The sequence below is a fragment of the Pteropus alecto genome, unplaced genomic scaffold (genome assembly GCF_000325575.1).
Source record: "Pteropus alecto unplaced genomic scaffold, ASM32557v1 scaffold72, whole genome shotgun sequence".
NCBI lineage: Eukaryota > Metazoa > Chordata > Mammalia > Chiroptera > Pteropodidae > Pteropus > Pteropus alecto.
The window spans coordinates 15,335,016-15,355,805 of record NW_006436811.1 but is presented as its reverse complement, the minus strand read 5'-3'; the positions used below and the strand labels follow the sequence as shown (position 1 = coordinate 15,355,805).

Here is a 20,790-nt window from a genome sequence, read left to right as displayed (position 1 = left end):
TAAATGCTTATATTTTAAATGCTAAGTTTGACCAGAAGTCATTTGAAGATATCATCACAAATAAAATATTTGTTACTCATGCTCTATTTTTGATATTTCTCTCATCTTTATTTTGTTCTGTCTTATACTGCATTAGGGAGGAAACATTTGTATTTTTCTTGATATGCCTATACTTATAAAAATATATAGCATCCATAATCATTTTTGTTATTGTCATCAGTGACAGCATATTGAACACATAACATGTGTAAATAGATTTGTAAAGTGTTTAAATAAAATTTCGTTTTTAAACTATGTGAAACATTTACATATTTTAGAGTTAAAATTATACAATGAAATTCATTAAAGTAGTTTAGATTCTATTTTTGTCCTCCATGCACATTTCCTTCAATTACAGGCACTCATTTTATTAGGTTTTTTTTAAACAAAGCGTTCATTCATATTCTCGACATTTTTAGCACAATAGCATACAATGTACACTATTTTGAATTGTGCTCTTTATACTTAATTACATCATACATATTGTTATATGCAAAATATATTAAAGTAGGGGAGTGGGGAGGTAGATAGGGTCAGAGGGGTCAAATATGTGATGACAGGAAGAAATCTAACTATGAGGGTGAACACACAATGCAATATATATATATGTATATGCCTTACTGCTAAATTGCACACTTGAAACTTACTGGATTTCATTAACCAATGTCCCCATAATAAAAATAAATAAAAAAAGAAAAATATATTTAAAAATGCATATGTACACATATATTTGTATGTGTATATATATTTGTAATATGTAATTATATGTTTAATATTTAATCTTCATTGCATCCAATGTAATAGTAACAATTTTTATTTTTTATTTTACATATAGGGAATCAGGCACTATGGTTTAGTAACTTATATAGAATCAAAGGTAATAAGTGGAGCTGGTAGTCATACCTAATACAGATCCAAAGTTGATGTTATTCAAAGATTTGCTATAAGGTTTAATGAATAAAGTAATAAATATAAAAAAATGCTTTCCGTGGATTATATTGGTCTACACTTAAAGACATATTCATATAAATCTGGATCATTTTGATACCTTCAAGTTTTAGATTTTTAAAGTGTGAATCTCATTTTTTAAGGACCACGTGGTGGTAACAGATTTGTGAATTCTTAGCAAACATATGATTGGAATTAAACCTGTAAGGCAAGTAAACACCATGTGCTGTATAAGCCCAGGAAGATAGTAACATATGGCATACAAATCTATCTTTATCTCTCATATCTATGTGTGTGTGTGTGTGTGTGTGTGTGTGTGTGTGTGTGTGTGTGTGTGTAATGGAAAATATGACATAGTATGTTAAGTATGGCAAAGTAAGGAATCTCCTCATTGGAGTGTTTAGACTGCTGATGGTGAGATTCCCCCAAGACATCTGCATAACAAAACCAGTGGTCTAAGCTCAGCTCCAAGCTTCAATGATTTGAATAAAATCTCATTATTCTTAGTTGTATTGAAACACTAAAATTCTTGTGTACCTTTGATTGGACTAATACAAAAATTTGGATTTGTTTCTACCTTCTTGTGTATTTGGTCTTATGTAAATTCTCATATAGTCACTGCATTGCTTGTTTGTAAGATCCTAAACTGAGATACCATTATCATCAAGTTTTTATCACACCCCGATCTTTGTGGTCTGGCCTATCTTGCTATACCACAGTTCAGAATCAGGGACTCTTTGGTTTGCTACTACTTTGGACTTCTTTTGTATGTTTTGAAACATGCATAACCTGAGTGCTATAGCACGTGTCATTCTGAATGTCAAGATTTATAGGATTTGTTTGGCCTTTCCTGCTTTAGCTCTCTGCTCTAGAACTAAATCACTGTAGAGCCCAACCCAGAACTTACAGTTAAATAGACTTGCCATATCTTCCTGGAAACAAACTTTCTCCTCAATAATCTATGGCACCTGACTGGCCAGCTTTCTCTTATTCCCATTTATTCCTTGGCATGAAAACTCTGATTTGAAACTTTGTGAGTTACTACTGCATGGAACACAATCATATTTTTAGGGGAACATTTTTAGGGGGGCAAAAAAGTGATGTTACACTCAAAGAGTAAATCAAAGTCATAAGTCGGAAATTAGAAAGAACATCAAAAGCATTTTCAGGAAGAATAATTGCCAGCAGCTACCTGGAGAAGATATAAAATCTGATCTCTTTTTATCTCTAGATTTTGCTATGTTTGATAACTAGATGGTGAAGCAGAAAGCATTTTAAGCTGGCTAGAGAAAAGTAGGAACTGCTAAATTAATAATAATAAATATGTCAATGAAACATAAATCAGAATAATACAATAATGGAGTTGAACTTTTGAAGCTTTTTCTAGTCCTTTTCCTGCACTTAGGCAAAAAATCCTAAACCATCTGCATATGCATTTATCAATTCTGATTGTGTTTGGCATTTTAGAAATCTTGTTGCTCATAAACCAAATCTCAGATGTTATTTCACTGATGTATGTTTCCACAAAGAGATTTTTCTGTCTGGTTCTAAGATACTTTTCAACCTTTCTGTCCTCATTTATACATAAAACAACAGGTTTGTTACAACTTGATTGTACATCTATTATCTCAAATCATATACTTGGAAATTTATTCATCTTTAGAAATTTCAATTTTTTTCATTTTTACACATGTTGGAGCACTGTTTCTCTCTGGATTTTTACTGTTTTGTCTTCTAATATCCCTCTAATTAGGTAAAGAAATGTTAGAGTTAAAAAAGCATTACTAGTAATAGGACATCACAATGACTAATAAAACGAAAATAAATAAATGAAAAGGATAAGAAATATCTGTAGTATTAAGTCAGTAAAATATATTTTGAACACCAATAAACAGAAAACAATGAAAGAAAACTCAGTTTATTTGTTCGACTATATTTTCCAAACTTTACATTTTATCAGTTTGTTTATGATTTTATTGGTAAGGTCACTTCCTTGCTTACTCCTATTTATAAATACTACTTTGAGTTCTGGGAATCAGGTCTAAGCTACATCCAGATATTGTTACATCTAAGAGACATCCTGAATAGTAGACTATGTTAGAAAGAGTTGCTTTGATATCAGATGTGTTAAAATATCAGTATCATTGCCTATTAAGGCCATGCATCCTTTACATAAAAGAAGGATAACATTATTATAACAACCAGCTTGGATAATATACATAAATCTTCTAAATAATGTAAAAATGCAGGCTCTTCTTTTTCCTCTTAAATAATGAAACAAAAAAAAAAAAAGGCCCTGTGAAATGTTGTAAATTCTCTCTAAACTGACAAGTGTCCTCGTTGAGTATACATGCTTCTCTAGCAATAATGTTTTATTAGGGAAAGTTTATTTAAGAAGACATATACTCCCTTACACTAAATTGCTTTTACGCCAACCAGTCAGAATCTATAACATGTAGGTTATTTCATCCTTGTGATCAAAATACTAGGTTCTCATTGCCAACAAATCAGATTGAATCTTGTATTTAAACAATCTTGCTTGCTCATCTTTTTTCATCAAGTTTAGGCTAGTTGATCATTCGACTCGATTACAACAGGAATATAATAGTGTTCTATTAATGTAACCAAATTCTTTTAAAAAATAATTAGTAGCATGTAACAATTTTTTCATATATGATATACAAATAAGTCACCAGTCTCTTTTCAAGATAGTTGAGTATTTAAACTCTAAGTCAGTTAAAAAAATATTTGCAATACATCGTTGTTTTTTTCTTTAGGTTTTTTTTTTTTGGTTGGTCGTTAGTTTTAACTAAAGATCTTTACATTAGAATTTATTCCCAGTATATGTTGGAGAAAAACAATTTATTCTAGAGATTAATATTTTGAGAAGTAAACATTAAATTAAAAATCTATCTTCAAATACAACTGAAAAATAAGTGTGATAATATTCAAAATTCTGATTAAATATTTTATTCTTTTACATTTCTTCTCAGACTCTGTAATGTTTAACATAACATTCTACTTATATGAATTTCAACTATCATATAAAACAAGTCAACATATATTTAGTGAATGTGGTAACTTTATAGTAAAAATCATTTTAGTAATATCTAAAATGAAATCACCTATAACATAAGCAGATTTTCCCCAAATTATATTTTTTCTTGTCATAATCAAATCATTAACAATTTAAGCATATAAAGTATTTTAACATAACTAACATAATTTTCAGCATATATTGGATACAATCATAACGAATAATTGTCAACTAAATAAAATCTCATTTTTATGGCATTCTTATATTTCTCTTTGATTTCACTTATAGTACACTGTTAGAAAAATTAAATAACTCAGCTTCTTAACTTGTAAACGATACTTTCAAAAATATAAATACATGTTAAAGGTAACTAATTGGAAAGTTAAAATATTTGCAAACCCATGAAATATTTAAAATTTGCTTATTAATGGGTAATATTTTTTCATTCAAAACATGTTAAGAAACAAAATGATACTTTAATGTTTTATCTAAAAACTCTACTTTTGCAAATCTCCTCTTATTAGCTCTCTTTATTAGCCATAATTATTGGTATTTTTATATTAACAATAAAGAACAAGAAAATAGAATGTCTTTGTTGAGAAAGATTTTAAAGGTGGATTTATCACCTTCACGCCAAGAGATAATATTAAAATAGTGGTGTGAAAGTATGCAAATAAAAAGCTGAGAGAGGTGATTTAAACGTATTTTACTGAACTAATGAAAAAAATTACCAGGAGTAAATAATTAGACACAATTTTTGACCCAAGATTTTTAAAATTAGATAGGCTGAAAACAAATGCATAAAACCATACACTCACACATTTCTCGTTGCTGTAATACTTAGAGAAGATATGAGTTAGGCAGCAGGTTCTCAGTAGGATATTTAATAATTCCAGAAGTCTGACCTTTTATGCTGCTACAGAATACTCTGAGGACAGTGGTAGTCCAAAGAAAAATTGTATTTTGATGCTGAATATACTTATCCAGTCTTAATTGTAAGTGAGTGAATCACATTTCACTGCTTTTTGCTTGTTTAAGTTGCTTAATTTCCATGGAGAAATGTGGAGCTCAGCAATTCTTGCAGGTTGATTTCTAATGTAGTGAAAATAAGCCAAGTTTCACACTCTAGAGGAAACTCCTTGATCCATAGCACAACACATTAGTGTTTGGAAGTTTTAACTGTGTTTCAGTGAAATGTGTTCTATTGAGAGCCTGTATACATTGATATTGTGGCATAACTTAATATTTCTGTCACCAAATATCCATTTTTTGTTTCTACTTTAGAAGTAATAATTTTATTGTGAATTTCCCTTGCTCTTACCATCACATCTATCAACCAGTATGGAGGGCTTGTTCAAAAATCATTGGTCCTTCAATGGTCTCACCTTTTCTCAGAATCACCAGTGCTCCTTTTGCTAAATTATTCTCATCAGCATCCAAATATGCTACAGTCTTTGCCAAATTTAGTAGAGAGAAAAAAACAACTTCCCTTTCTCTTAAATCTTCCCATACCTCAATTATTCACCTTGGAACAAAAGTTTTCAATAAATATTTGTTTTATAATTTAAATATTCTATTGAAGGCAAGACAACACAGTGACACTATTGACATTCAGCTAGATGAAATACAAAACTCTTTGTTACTTGCAATTCTAGAGAGAGAGCCCTCACTCAGAGCCACTAAGGAGTTTACACCCCAGCACAGAGAGAGGGTACCTAATAAACTAGAGCTGTTAGGGTAGTTTATGTATGGTAAAAAAAAAAGTGAAATTAGCTAAGTTTCATGGGCTCTTTGTGAATTGGCTAATTTGATAACTCTGTGGGTAGTTGTCTAACACCTGGCCCCAGGGTGATTAGGGTAAATGCATAGCAATCCCAGAGTGTGAAAGGGAGGAGATAAGGGAAGTTCTTTGGTGTGCATTTATTGGTGGAATTGGTGGATATCTAGTCAGTGCCTCAAAAGTGGGTAAAGACATTTATTAACAATAACAACAACAACAACAACAATAACAAAAACTGCATTGCACTATCTATATTTGAAATCACCAGTATTTCAATATTTCTTTTTTTTTTGTCACCACTCCAATCAGAATTTTGTCCACATCTCACCACACAATGACTTGTAATTGAGTGAGTGATGATATCTACATTGTCAAATTGAAAGGTTAATCTTTAGTCAATCTGTGAGTATCATTTGAAGTGGTTTGTCTACCTCCTTCTTTAAACATATTCTTCATTTGATTCCCAGTTTAGCACTGTATCACCCGTCATTACCTCAGTTTTTCTTGACTGTGCCTTGCCTTTTCAACATTTAGACATTGGAGTTAGTTCTTAAACTTCTTTTTATGTCTACATGCATTTACTCTCACAGTCTCCTCAACCATCCCAGGCTCTTAAATCCCATGTATAAAGTGAGGATGTGCAAATGTGTCTCTCAAATTCAGAACTTCACCTTGAATTTATATACAGATGTTACTTAACGTTATATCCAATTTACATTTATATCTTCTTTTATTATCACTTTTTTCTTTTTCTGACCACAACTTGGAAATTTCCTATGCTTTTAAGGACTCTGTGATCAGATTTGACCTACCTGAATATTTGAGAGCCTCTTAGCCTCAATTAGGCAGAGGCTAATTAATAAGAAGCATTTTCAAACAAAATTATTATAGTTAAGATTTTTTTTGATAATTAATTGGACTTAGCATTCTCAAATATGTCCCATCTTGATCTCTATGAACTAGAGGGAAATATTCTCTTATTTTAAATGCCTTCTGAGATAGAAGGAGGTAATAACTTTAATAAAGGCAAAATATAAATTAAAAACATAAGAAGAGACTATACTTTCTCAATTGTGTATTTTGACACTTGTGGAAGATCAATTGACCATATATGTATGGATTTATTTCTGGGCTCTCTAATCTGTTTCATTTTCTTTATATCTATCTTTACACCAATATCATACTGTTTTAATTATTATAGCTTTGTTATATATATTGAAATTGAGAGGTGTAATGCCTCCAGCTTTGTACTTTTTCCAAATTGTTTTGGCTATTGGGAGACTTTTATGGTTACATATGCATTTTGTAATTTTTTTTTTCTGTTTCTTTTAAAGTGCCTTTGGAATTTTGATAGGGATTGCATTGACTCTGCAGATTGCTTTGGATAATATAGACATTTTAATAATATTAAGTCTTCCAATACATCATAGTAGGATGGCTTTCCATTTATGTCCCTTTAATTTCTTTCTTTCTTCTTTTGTAATTTTCAGACTATGTCTTTCACTTCCTCAGATAAGTTTATTCCTAAGTATTTTATTATTTTTGATGCTATGATAAATGGAATTGTTTTATTTCTTTTTAGATAGTTTATTATCAATGCATAGAAACACAACTGAGTTTTGTATGATGATTTTGTATCTTGCAACTTTACTGAATTTGTTTATTCTAACATATTTTCTTGTGTGAAATCTTTTTGGTTTTCTATACGTAAAATCTTGTGACCTACAAATAGGGACAGTTTTATTTCTTCCTTTATGATTTAAATACCTTCTTTTAAACATATATGGTGTTGGGAAAATTGGATATCCATAAGCAAAAGAATAAAATTAAACCCTTATACAAAAAATCAACTTAAAATGGATTAATTACTTAAACATAAGACTGTAAAAACTGTAAAACTCCTAGAAGAAAATGTCGGAGAAAAGCTTCATGACATTGGTCTTGACAGTGATTTCATGGATATGACACCAAAAGCAAATGCAAAAAAGCAAAAGTAGAAAACATCAAATAATTGAGACTACAACAAACTAAAAAGCTTCTGCACAGCAAAAGAAATGATAATCAAGAGAATGAAAAGGAAACCTGTAGTATGGGAGAAAATATTTGCAAACTATATTTATCATTGTTTACTCACAGAGATTAATTTCCAAAATGTAAAAGAACCCCTAAACCTTAATAGCAAACAAACAAACAAATAACTTCATTACCCATTTAAAAAAAATGGGCTGCAATTTAAATATACATTTCTCCAAAGGAGACATACAAATAGTCATCAGGTATATGAAAAGATGCTCAATATCACTAATAATAAGGAAAATGCAAATCAAAAACCACAATGAGATATGACCTCACATTTGTCATGATTGCTATACTAACTATAGAAAATAACCAAGACAATAAGTGTTGGTGAGCATGTGACAAACCCTCGAACACAGTGGGAATGCAAGAAGATGGAAGCAAATGTGAAGAAGAGTATGGGGATTCCAAAAATTAAAAATAGAACTACCATATGATTGGCAATATCATTTCTGAGTATCCAAAATAATTGAAACTGAGATCTTGAAGAGATGTTTTGCAGCATTATTTCCAATAACTAATATATAGAAACAACTTAATTGTTCTTTGACAGAGAAATGAAGAAAATGTGGTATATGCATCTAATGAGGTAATATTCTCTCTTAAAAATAAGAAAATTGTGTGGTTTACAACTTACATAAATGAACCTAAAGGCCACTATGCTAAATGAAATAAGCCTGTCACAAATGCATGATTCCACTTATATGAAGTATCTAAAGTGGTAAAACTCATGGAAGCAAAGAATAGAGTTGTGGTATCCCAGGTCTGGGGAAGGGAAAAACAGAATTGGTAATCAACGAGTATAAAATTTTAGTTACTCAAGATGAGTAAGTTCTAGAGACTTACTCTACAACACTGTGCCTGTAGATAATACTGTATTATACACTAAAATTATGCAGTCTGTTAAGAGGGTAGATCTCATGTTGTGTCGTATCTCAAAAACTTTTTAAAATTATAATAAATCACCATCTGATAATGAATGTTTTATACTAAATGAAAATATTCAATGAAATAAATTTTGGATTGCCACAACATAAATAAAAAATAAATGTATTTGGTAACAATCTTGGACCATTTTTAATATTAGATAGGTAAAATAATATTTAGAAAGGATATCTCTAGATACGGAAGAAAACACAAAAGTCACATTGATCTACTTTGTCATTTGCTGTGTGAGTTTGTGGCATCAATTCTTTTGTAAATTAATTTTCTTAAGACTTCAGCATTTTTCTGTTCTGAATCCTCAATTTTTATTTGGATTGATCTCCTTCTTAAGTGCTAGGAGTAGAATATGCAAGCAGGCCCAAGAAAATCATGTTTCAAATTCTACTTGTCCACAGGATATAGGCACAAGCCTGAGAACTTTGGATTTTATCCTAGAATGATACAACTCCAGTGCCTTTTGGAAGTAACTTTCTGATAATAAAGGGAGAGAATAGATAATGATGGTGAAATATAGCAGCTGCTGTATTGATAGTTGAAAACTTCAACTTACTGTTACCAAAAACATTTCAATTGCATGATATGATAGGTTAGTTTGTCACTTACTTATTGATTTGTTTCCCCCGTATTTATCCTAGAATAAATCTAGGCAGATGTGATAATACACACATAGAGAGATATAGATGATAGATGATAGATACATGATAGATAGATACATAGATAGATAGATAGATAGATAGATAGATAGATAGATAGATAGATAGATAGATATCTGAACTATCCATGCCCAGGCAAAAAAGGGTAGATTTGCCTTTTTCAAATATTTACTATATCTGATTTTTTCGGTTTTTGCACTACTTTTAAAATGACTTACATACACATAGGCATGTATATTTTAAATTTTATTAAAAATATTTTAAAATTGATATTTTCGTAATATTGCTTTCACCATTCAACAGTGTACTTTGCCCTTCATTTACGACTTTTAGAAATGTTTTAACATTACTTTGATTGTAATATGTACTAAATATATTACTGTGTAACATAATTTTTGTTGATATCTTAAATTGGCTTATGTATTAATAGCTGTTTTAGTTATAGACAGATAAATTCTTTCTCCTTTCCTCCTTTCAATGAACAACTCCAGACAGTTTTTTATGGAGCTAGTCCAAATGTTCATGTAGCAGTACTTGCTAGGCAAAACAGCTTTGTTTCTTTAGGGCTCATCATGAAGCAATAGACAGAAGAGTAATGCTTCATCATGCATTTCTTACTATATTTTACTGTCTCACATTTCTGTATCTTACTCTTACTTATGTATATTTTTCAGATAATGTCTGGACATCTAGTCCATCTGTGAGGTTTATGTTTTTAGAAATTCAGGTTCAGAAAATTACTAGAAGGAGCTATTTCAGAAAGCAAGCCCTCAAGATGGGATTTCAGAATTGGATGCCCACCTAACTTAAGATAGTAATAAACCCAATGATGATGGTGTTTGAAATGACAGTAGTTTCTGGAAATTATCGCACCACAATTATTTAATATTATACCTATTGTTGATTGAGATGGAATACAGTAAGAGGGGTAAACATGGGGTGATTAATTGAATCTTTAATCAGTATGAGACAATAGTAAACATAATTATTGTGAAACGAGATTTATGCTTTTGATGGAAATAGATACCGTGTAAAAAGAATGTAATAGGCTCAGAGCTATTATTCGCCATGCTAGTGAATGATTTTTAAACCAGAGCACATCCATGGCAACTTTCAATTAGACTTACCTCTTATAGTCACGTGATTGGCAGTGCTGAAAAAGTGGGTCTTGTAAGAGCTCCAAAAGGAATAATGAATATACAGTAGTAAAAAGTCTTCTATTACATACCAAGGGACTGATCAGTAAGATGGACATGAACAAATATGCGTATAACCTAACATCCATAAGCACCACCATAATAAGTGTCATTCTTAGTCTTAGTAATAAATATAACAGAAAAAATATATAATTATGTATGAAAAATTAATATTAATTTACTTAACCAGGTACAGCGTTACCTTGGAAAATGGCACATAACTATTTTAAAAAATTAGAATGGTGATTTAAAGTGGTCTTTGTATTGTTATAGTGTAGTGCTTTCTGTGCTCACCTACTATATATACATATATATACACACATACACATATACATGTGCATATATATATAGTTTACCTATTTTAAGACTATGAAATATTCCATTATTTATATGCCATGAGTTCAGCCTACAATGATTTCTACATCCTTTGGTTAAAATGTGACCAAGCATCACATCACTGTCATTTGTTTCAATTGCTGCTTGTATTTGCTAAAAAGGCAGCAAAGATCAAAGAACTTGCAGAGCAGATAAAGATATTTGGCTAGATGCAGTTAAGATCTCTTTGCGCATTATAATAATCTCGTGTGACAAAGTGTGTAGTTTTTACTCAGGGATATTCTGTGGACTCATATAGAGTGTGAATTGATTCAGACTAGAAGTTGTATCAAGGTTAAAGATTTTGTATTGTGATGACTCAAATCAGGACAGTGTTTACCAGGCCTACAGGATATTTTCTTTTTAAATTATTATACAATCTTAATTATATAATTATAAACTTGTTCTCAATTATATTTGTCAATGATTAATTAGTTACTGCCAACTTATCTTGCAGCTCATTCTATTCTGATTAGAAACAAGACCTATTTACTGTGAAGGTTACCTTCGATGGTATAGTACTAGTTATAGGATTCTGTAACACAGGCATCTTACCATCCATATTCAAACTGAGCAGCACATTTCATTGACATTTATCACCCACATCTCTGATCTTTAGAAAACATTCAAAAATTATTTTTATAAGATGTTTGCTCTCTCTTCCGTAAAGAATTTCTCAAAGTGTGTTAAAATTATTGATATCTGAATTTATCCAAGAACATATACAAATGGTGGATGAGCATAGCAAATTAAATAAATCCAGTCTAGCATTTCTATCTGAAGTAGACTTGGAATCTTAGCTCTCTGTTTTGACAAGGAATTTCTGACATCTCAGTTTCATTTTGTGTGGAACTCCATTGGATCAGGTTATTGTTAACCCTTATTGATTCATCAGTTACTGTCACATTTATGGGGACACATCAAACACAGAATCTATGTAAGTGAACTCTTATTTATAAATTTAACATAAAAAATGTTTCTTATTTCCTTTTTCAGCACCCTAGGGATATATATTTTAGACATGCGCCTTAGTTTTCATTGTAGGTGTAATTGCAAAGCTTGCATTCTTTTGGCTTGTAAGCATCCTCGGCTCAAATTTGATTTTATAATTAGCTTTTGGAATATGCTGTAGTTCTAAATTTGTGGACAATGAATGATAAGATAGAATATGATGAGAACGCTTACCATTGTTAGGCAATTTTCTCAGACAAAACACAAGATCTTTAAGCTTCAATGAGCAGAAGAGAAGTTGCTTCTCTTGCTGCAGAAACTTCTGTGGATTTGGCATTATCAAAATTTCCCCCAATTTCCTGTTACTTTTCTTTCCAGTTAATTCCCAAAATTTCACAAAAGAGACCCAGAAAGCTTAAATATTTACTCTGTTTTATAATTCATGAATTTAGAAAATCAGTCCATAAATTTGACTTTTTTATGTTACCAGCACTCTGGAAGAAGTAAGGGAGTAGAGCATCATAAGTATCTCCACTTTTTATGACTGTGTCTTGAGCTAAGAATTTTAAAACTGAGTGCCGTATTTTGTCATTAAAATTGTTGGTGAAATCTGAAGTAACCCTTAGTTTCTCAAAGCCTTGCCTTCCATAGGCATCATGATTCAGGTGAGCAAATGTAACAATTTAAGTAATATTCACCTTCGTATGCTCTTGACCCTGTCCTGTAGTATTGGATTTGCACCCAGTCAGATAAGCAATCCAAAAGATCACTTTGAACACTTATTAATTGAAACATTTTTTGAAGTTATTATTTTTTCCTAGAAGACATATTTGTATGTAGTAAAATCCATTATTGATAGTTAAAGAAAAAAAAATTATTAATAGATAGTAAGTAGCATACAAAATCTTCCAGATAGCCAATCAAATACTAAGCTATGTAGTACAACAACCAGTGTACAAAAAGCATTGTCCTCATGTTTGACATCTACTTAATTGGTAACGGAAAATTACCATGACTACTTCTGAACAACTTCTGCAACCACGATTGCTAGAAAATCATTTTCCCTGAATTTAATGTCATCATATTTCATGCAACAGAAAGTAAGCCTTAAATATGTCCATTATGTTGGTATAATGTAGATTACAGGTTTCTACCCTAGTAAGGGAAGACAGAATAAGACTTTACAGGTCATATATTAGTAAACTTGAACTAACAATATATCTGAAGTTTTCAAAATGTGAGGATTATTTTCAGTCATCTTGAGTAGCCTCAATTACATACATTCTAAGTTTCTTCATTGTTTGTTCCACAAAATTTTTCTTCCCTTTTTATTATTGGTACCTTTGGTCAGAGACTTACTAAATGATTGTGGTCAGTCCATTATATTTAATCATTATCTTCCATTACATTAAAAGTGGTATAATACAAATATTTTACTGCAGAGGTAAAGTTTGTACTCTTAAATGGATATCAGCTGTCAGATAAGCATAACTTTAATGGTCTATATTGATATGCACTGTTTTCAGTAGAATGAAGAGAAATTTCATTGGAATTAATTAAAGGAACCATTTCTTACATTCTATTTTTAGTAAAGCCTTTCCACACTTGTTAACACTGATATAGTAATCTAGTAAATACATTTAGAAATGTAGTATTCCTGGATGTTTGATTTTACATGATATTGGCATATCATAGATGACATCCAAATTTCTCTTTACAGTGATAGTGCTCAACTACCTAATAATTGATGACAAATTAGATTTTAAACATATAAAAGGAATAACTGACATTCTAGTTTCTTCACAGTAATATCCTGATATTAACATTCACCTAAAGGCAATGTAGAAATTTTGGAAGACATGAAAATATTACAAGAACTCCACTGACATTTCTAAGTATTTCTACATTTTAATGTACTTAATGAAATTAATTTTATAAATCCTGTTAAGTCTCACATTGAGATCACTGTTTTTATTGCATTTAAAATTCTCTTGATACATATGCATTTATTTGATTTTTAATTTTAAATGTTTAAAAAGCTCACTATAATTTATGCATAAAGTATGTATACAGAATACATTTGATATAACGTTTTAGGGCAGCAGTCCCTAACTTTTGTGGCACCAGAGACTGGTGCTCCTATGGGAATCTAATGCCTGGTGATCTGAAATGGAGCGAAGAAGGTGATGCTAGTACTGGGGAGCGGCTGCAAATACAAATGTAGCTTTACTTGCTTGCCTGCCACTCACCTGCTGCTGTGCCACCCTGTTCCTAACAGGCCAATGATGGTACTAGTCCACATCCCTGGGTTTGGGGACTTCTGTTTTAGGGTATATATTGCATCACAATTTGAAAGTGACTGACATCTTTTGGTTTCAAAATCTAAATTGATTACACGAACTGTTATACATTTCCCAAATGAAAAAAAAAAAATTCTGATGTAAATTTTGTTTTTAATTTTAATTCAACAACTGAACATTCATGTAAGTAGTTCAAAAGAGCAAGATTGTCCTTCAGTGAGCTCAGCATTAGATTATTACTAGTTGGTATAACTTTCATTTTAATGTTTATTTTGCCTTGAAATGAACAGATCAATCTAGTTTTTTCAATGGTTTAAGCTCCATTGGTTCTGATGGAAAATTTCAGCTTTTAATATATGTACTCTGAAGCAAACATTATATTTTCTCTAGTCTTTAGAGAAAATAAGCAAACATAAATTAAGGGCAGAGACTGTGTCTTTCCAGTGTCCTTTTTTTCCCCTCTGTGGTGTCCAACCTGTTACAGATTCTCGATGAATATTAAATCATGGTGATGACAAAATCCTAAACTATCTTGCTCTTTAAATCACAAAACTATGAAATTTTATCATTTACATATGATGTTAAAATAGCTGAAAAAAAAAAAAAAAAGAAAACCTATTATAGTTCCTTAGGTTATTTTTAAAAAGCAAAACAATTGACATACATGACAGCCTCCCATCTATCTGTGTGTTTAATAAAGCCAAATGTGATGAAGACTAATGTACCATACTGATGTTTGCAGAATTTCATTAACGTATTTCCAAGACTCTCATAACTCATTCACCTCTGTTGAGTTTATGAGCCATGGGTTTTGCTCCAGCACATAAAAACAGCTTGCCTAACACAGTGCAGAGACTAATAATATCAAAGATGACACTTCCTTACATTTTGAAACAAGGTGACTCATTCATTTCTCTCTCCCCTGCGTAGTAGGACAATGGAGTCATTTTAAATTAGCACTGAAATTAAGAACTTATACAAAGTCACTAAGTGATAGTAACTTATCTTTCATAATGAAAGTCTCATTTCTTAATCACAAAATTCATAGTGCTAGAGCAAAGCAATATAATTTATCAGCTTAATAACCATAAAATCTTTTTATTGTATAAATTATTATTCATTCTTACTGCTATATAAAATAAATATATATTTTAAAATCTTCAAACAGCTTTAATAATGTGTTATTTATAAATTGATAGTTACTCGTTATACCTCAAATGATAATATATAGAGAATTTAAGGAAGTTATTTTTCAGATATGCAGCATTCATTTATTTTTATTATAGAATCAAATACAGAATTTCTCTTGCTTAAAATTTGAATTTAAAGAAATTATTTTTACTTTTAATGTATGTCACACAACTCAGAAGGTCGTAAACAAGAAGAATAAATTAAAAACATAAAATTGATAGCATAATTATTAAAGAAATGCACAAATAGATAAAAATGGAAGAATACAGGCAACACAACCCATAACCAAAATATCTATTTTCCTAAATAGTAAAAATTCTTAAATATCAATAATAAAAAGAACAAAGTTGGTCCAAAGTGGGCAAAAAAAAAAAAAAAAAAAAGAAAATAGCAAAAGAAAGATGAAAGAGAAATACACTCAACATACCTCATATTATAATGAAATATAATTTAAAGTAATAATCATTTTACTTGCCAATTTCCCAAAAAAGAAATGTTTTATAATTAAAAACAAAGATAAATGTGATTTGAAAAAAGGCACTTTCATATAGTAGGAGTTGCATATTGAGCAACTACTCTAAAAGACAATTTGACAATATCTGGCAGTTTCAGTCAAAATATATTTTGAGTATCTTTGTTTGAGATACTTTTCTAAACCAAGAAATTATATCAGGAAAAAATATAAACATGCCTATCTTCTTATATATTATATTCCAGGGATGGGAGATAGGTAATAAATTAATGTGTTAAACATATACTTTATCAAATCTTCATGAGTACTATAGAGTAACATAAAGCATGGTTAAGGCTAGTAATCGTAAAGTAAAAGGCTTGCCATTGTAAAGGTGACCTTTGTCTAAAGAACTGGAAGAAATAAGTGAATCATATGGATATCTGGAGGGAAAGCCTCAGTGTGTGAAGGCAGGGCCTGAGGAAAAAGTCCTGAATGTGGCACCTGTCTACAATATTTTTGGAAGAACAAGATTGCAGTGTGTTCAGGAAAGGAAAATAAAAGGAAGAATAATTGGAGAAAAGTAGAGAGAAAATGGGAGAGGGAAGATATGTATATCCTTTTATATCATTGTCAAAACTTTGACATTTACTCTGAGCTGACAAGCTATTATGAGGATTTGATAAGTGCCATGATCTGATTTAAGTTTTGACTTAGAAACTAACTCTGATTGAGAAAAACTACAGGGATATAATAAGTACTGATATGGTATAAGACTAGTTAGGAGGCTATTGCAATAATTCAGATCAGAAATGATGGCTGCTTTTATGTACTTCTTAATGCAGTGCCAACAATATACTGATAAATTTGTGGAGTATAAAAGAAGAAGAGGGGTTGATGATGACAAACTTTTTGGCATGAGAATCCAGAATAACGGCATAGTCTTTAATGCAAATTGGGTTTTTCAGTGTGACAGTGTGTTAGGGAATGTAGAGTTTGCTCTTGGTGTTAAGATTGAAAAGGCTATTGTACATCAAGAAATGTTTAGTGCATAGTTAGATACAGACCTGAAAATCAGAGTCAAGGTTTAGACTGAGATATTAAATTAGGAGACATTTTAGGTTTTAGATAATATTGAAAAAATAAGAATGCATGAAATGATGAAAGTGAGTTTTTATAAAGGATTAAGTATCAGAACTAAGCCACTGGGCAATAAATGGGAATGAAGGAGCAGTCTGTGAAAATCAACAAATAATGTAAAGAAAGAAACTAGGAGAGAGTGGTGACTTGTAGACAAACTTAAAAAAAAATATATTTCAAATATCATCTGTTGTAATTTCAAACTTGATATTGTATTTAGTGATGCTGATATCATTTTGACTTTAAGAGTAGCTTTGGTGTTTTGATGGGAAAAAATATGATGTGGACTAGAATCAAGAGAAAATGTAAGGATATTAGTTTAAAACTGTCAGTATTGCCAAAAGGGGAAGATTAATGGTAATTTTGGAGGATGGTGAAGCAAATAAGGTAGAAGAGATGGTTGGAATTTGTAGAACTTGTAGAAATATCTCCTGTCTCACCCAGGCAGTCAGGCTAGCTAGTGGCCCTGCCCAATTGCAAACCATCTCCCATGGCCCCACTTTACCAAGGAGCCCAGATAGAGACATTGAAAAAATAATTAATTGTCCATCCTTCTCAAACTCTTCCATAAAATTGAAGAAAAAGGAATATTTCTTAACTCATTTACAAGGTCATCATTACCTTGATGCCAAAATTACATGAGGAATCATAAGAAAAGAAAATTTCAAGCCAGTATTCTTGATAAATATAGATGCAAACAAAAATTATCAACAAAATACTAGCAAACCAAATTCAATAGCACATTAAAAAGATAATGCATTATGATCAACCAGAATTTATTCCTGGCATGCAAGAATGATTCAACATACATGAATCAATAAATGTGATACACTACATTAATAGAATGAAAGATAAAATTTCTCTGACTGTCTCAGTAGATGACGAGAAAGCATTTGACAGAACTCAACATTCTTTCATGATAAAAACTCTCAAAAAACTGGGTATAGAGGGAAGGTACCTTGGCATAATAAAGGTCATATATGACAAGCAGCTACTATCCTGCTCACTGGTAAAAGATTGAAAGCTTTTCTTCTAAGATCAAAACAAGGATGGCCACTCTTATTACTCTTATTTAACATACATACATACACACATACATACATACATACATACATACATACACACACACACATACACACATATAAACAAATTGAAAGAAATATAATTGTCTTCATTTGCAGATGATATGAACTTATATATAAAAAATACTCTAAAATTCTACCAAAAACACTGTTAGAACTAATAAACACAATCAGTAAATTTTCAGGATACAAAATCAACATACATTTGGTTTTGTTTGTTCTTTTTCTAGTTCCTTTAGGTGTAGAGTTAGATTGTTTATTAGGAATTTTTCTTGTTTCTTGAGATAGGTCTGCATAGCTATAAAATTCCCTCTTAGAATTGCTTTTGATACATCCTATTAATTTTGAAAAGTTATATTTTCATTTTCATTTGTTTTAAGATAGTTTTTAATTTCTTGTGTAATTTCCTCTTTGATCCAATGATTGTTTCATAGAATGTTGTTTAAAGTCAACATATTAGTGTTTTTTCCAGTTTTCCTCTTGTAGTTGATTTCTAATTTTATGCCATTGTGGTCAGAAAAGGTACTTGATATGATTTTAATCTTATTAAATTTACTGAGGCGCCTTTTATGACTTAATACGTTGTTTATCCTGGAGAATGTTCCATATGCACTTGAAAAATTTTGTATTCTGTAGTTTGGGGATGAAATGTTCTAAAATGTCTATTCTGTTGACCTCATATAATGTGAAATTTAAGGCCATTATTTCATTATTAACTTTCTGTCTGGATGATCTATCCAAATTGGAATTGAAGAAGTAAAACTATCATTATTTGCATATGACATGCTACTATATATAGAAAACCCTATAGACTTTACCAAAAAATCTTTTAGAACTAATAAATGACTTAGGTAAAGTTGAAGGATACAGAATCAATACACAGAAATCTGTTGTGTTTTTATATACTAATGACAAACAATCAGAAGAAGAAATTAAGAAAACAGTCCCATTTACTATTGCATCAAAAAATGTAAAATACCTAAGAATACATTTAACTAAAGAGGTGAAAGACCTGCACTCTAAAAACTATAAGACATTAAAGAAAAAAAAAATGAACAAGATACAAATAAATGGAAGGATAAACCTTACCCAAAGATTGGAAGGATTAATATTGTTAAAGTGTTCTTACTACCTAAAGCAATACACAGATTCAGTGCAATCCCTATGAAAATCCCAATGGCATTCTTCTCAAAATTAGAACAACTAATCCTAGTCTATGGCTATGCTACCCTGAATAAACCCGATCCCGTTTGATCTTGGAAGCTAAGCAGAGTTCAGCCTGGTTAGTACTTGGATGGGATTCCACCTAGGAAGACCAGATGCTATAGGCGTAAAAAATTAAAAAATTAAAATATATAAGAGATTGTAAGCTGACAAGATCCTTTCAATCTCTGAGGTCAACCAAGGGTTGGGTTGCCTCGTTTAAAAAATAAAAAAAAAATAGAACAACTAGTCTTAAAATTTATATGAAACCATAAAAAAACGCTAATAGCCAAAGCAATCTTGAGAAAGAACAAAGTGGGGGATATCACGCTGATATCAAACTATATTGCAAAGTTGCAAAAATCACTCAGTATGATACTGCCATAAAAACAGATATACAGTTAAGTGGAATAGAATAGAGTCCAGAAATAAATCCTCACTTATATGGTCAATTAATATATGACAAAGGAGGCAAGGATGTACAGTGGGGTAAAGACAGTCTCTTCAGTAAATGGTGTTTGCAAACTAGACAGATACATGCAAAAAAAAAAAATGAAATTGGACCACTTTCTTACACCATATACAAAAATAAACTAAAAATAATTTAAAGACCTGGATGTTAGACCTGAAACTGTAAACTCCTAGAAATAAACATTGCCAGTAAACTCTTTGACATCGCTCTTAGGAATATATTTTTGAATATATCTCTTTGAGCAAAGAGTGATGAAAGAAAAAAATAAATGAGATTACATGAAACCAAAAAAGTTTAGCACAGTGAAGGAAATCATCAATAAAACAAAAAGACAACCTAGTGAATAGGAAAAGATATTTGCAAATGATAGATCCAATTAGGGGTTAATATCCAAAATATATAAAGAACTCATACAATTTAACACTATAAAAACAAACAACCTAATTTAAAAAATCGGCATAGGACCTAAAAACATATTTCTCCCAAGAGGACAAGCAAATGGCCAATAGATATATGAAAAGATGCTGAGCAACACCAATCAGGAAAATGCAAATTAAAACCAAAATGAAATGTCACCTCACACTTGTCAGAATGGCAATACTCAATAAGTCAACAAATAGCAAACACTTGTGAGGATGTGGAGAAAAGGGAATCCTCATACATTGTTGGTAGGATTGCAAATTAATGCCACTGCTATGGAAAATAGTGTGATGACTCTTCAAAAAATTAAAAATAGAGCCACCACATGATCTACAATTTCACTTGAGTATTTATCTGCAGAAAACAAAGACACAAATTCAAAAAGATATATGAATCCTGTGTTTGTTGCAGCATTACTAATCATAACTAAGATATGGAAGAAACCTAGATGTTCATCAATAGATAAATAAATCAAGATATGGTATATATAAAATGGGGTATTATTCAGCAATAAAACATAAAATCTTGCCA

General features: G+C 30.8%; 1 pseudogene; it reads left to right on the top strand.

Annotated features, from left to right (window-relative positions):
* The first annotated feature begins 19,376 nt into the window (after positions 1-19,376).
* Positions 19,377-19,495, top strand: LOC112481481 (annotated as a pseudogene).
* The last annotated feature ends 1,295 nt before the right edge of the window (positions 19,496-20,790 follow it).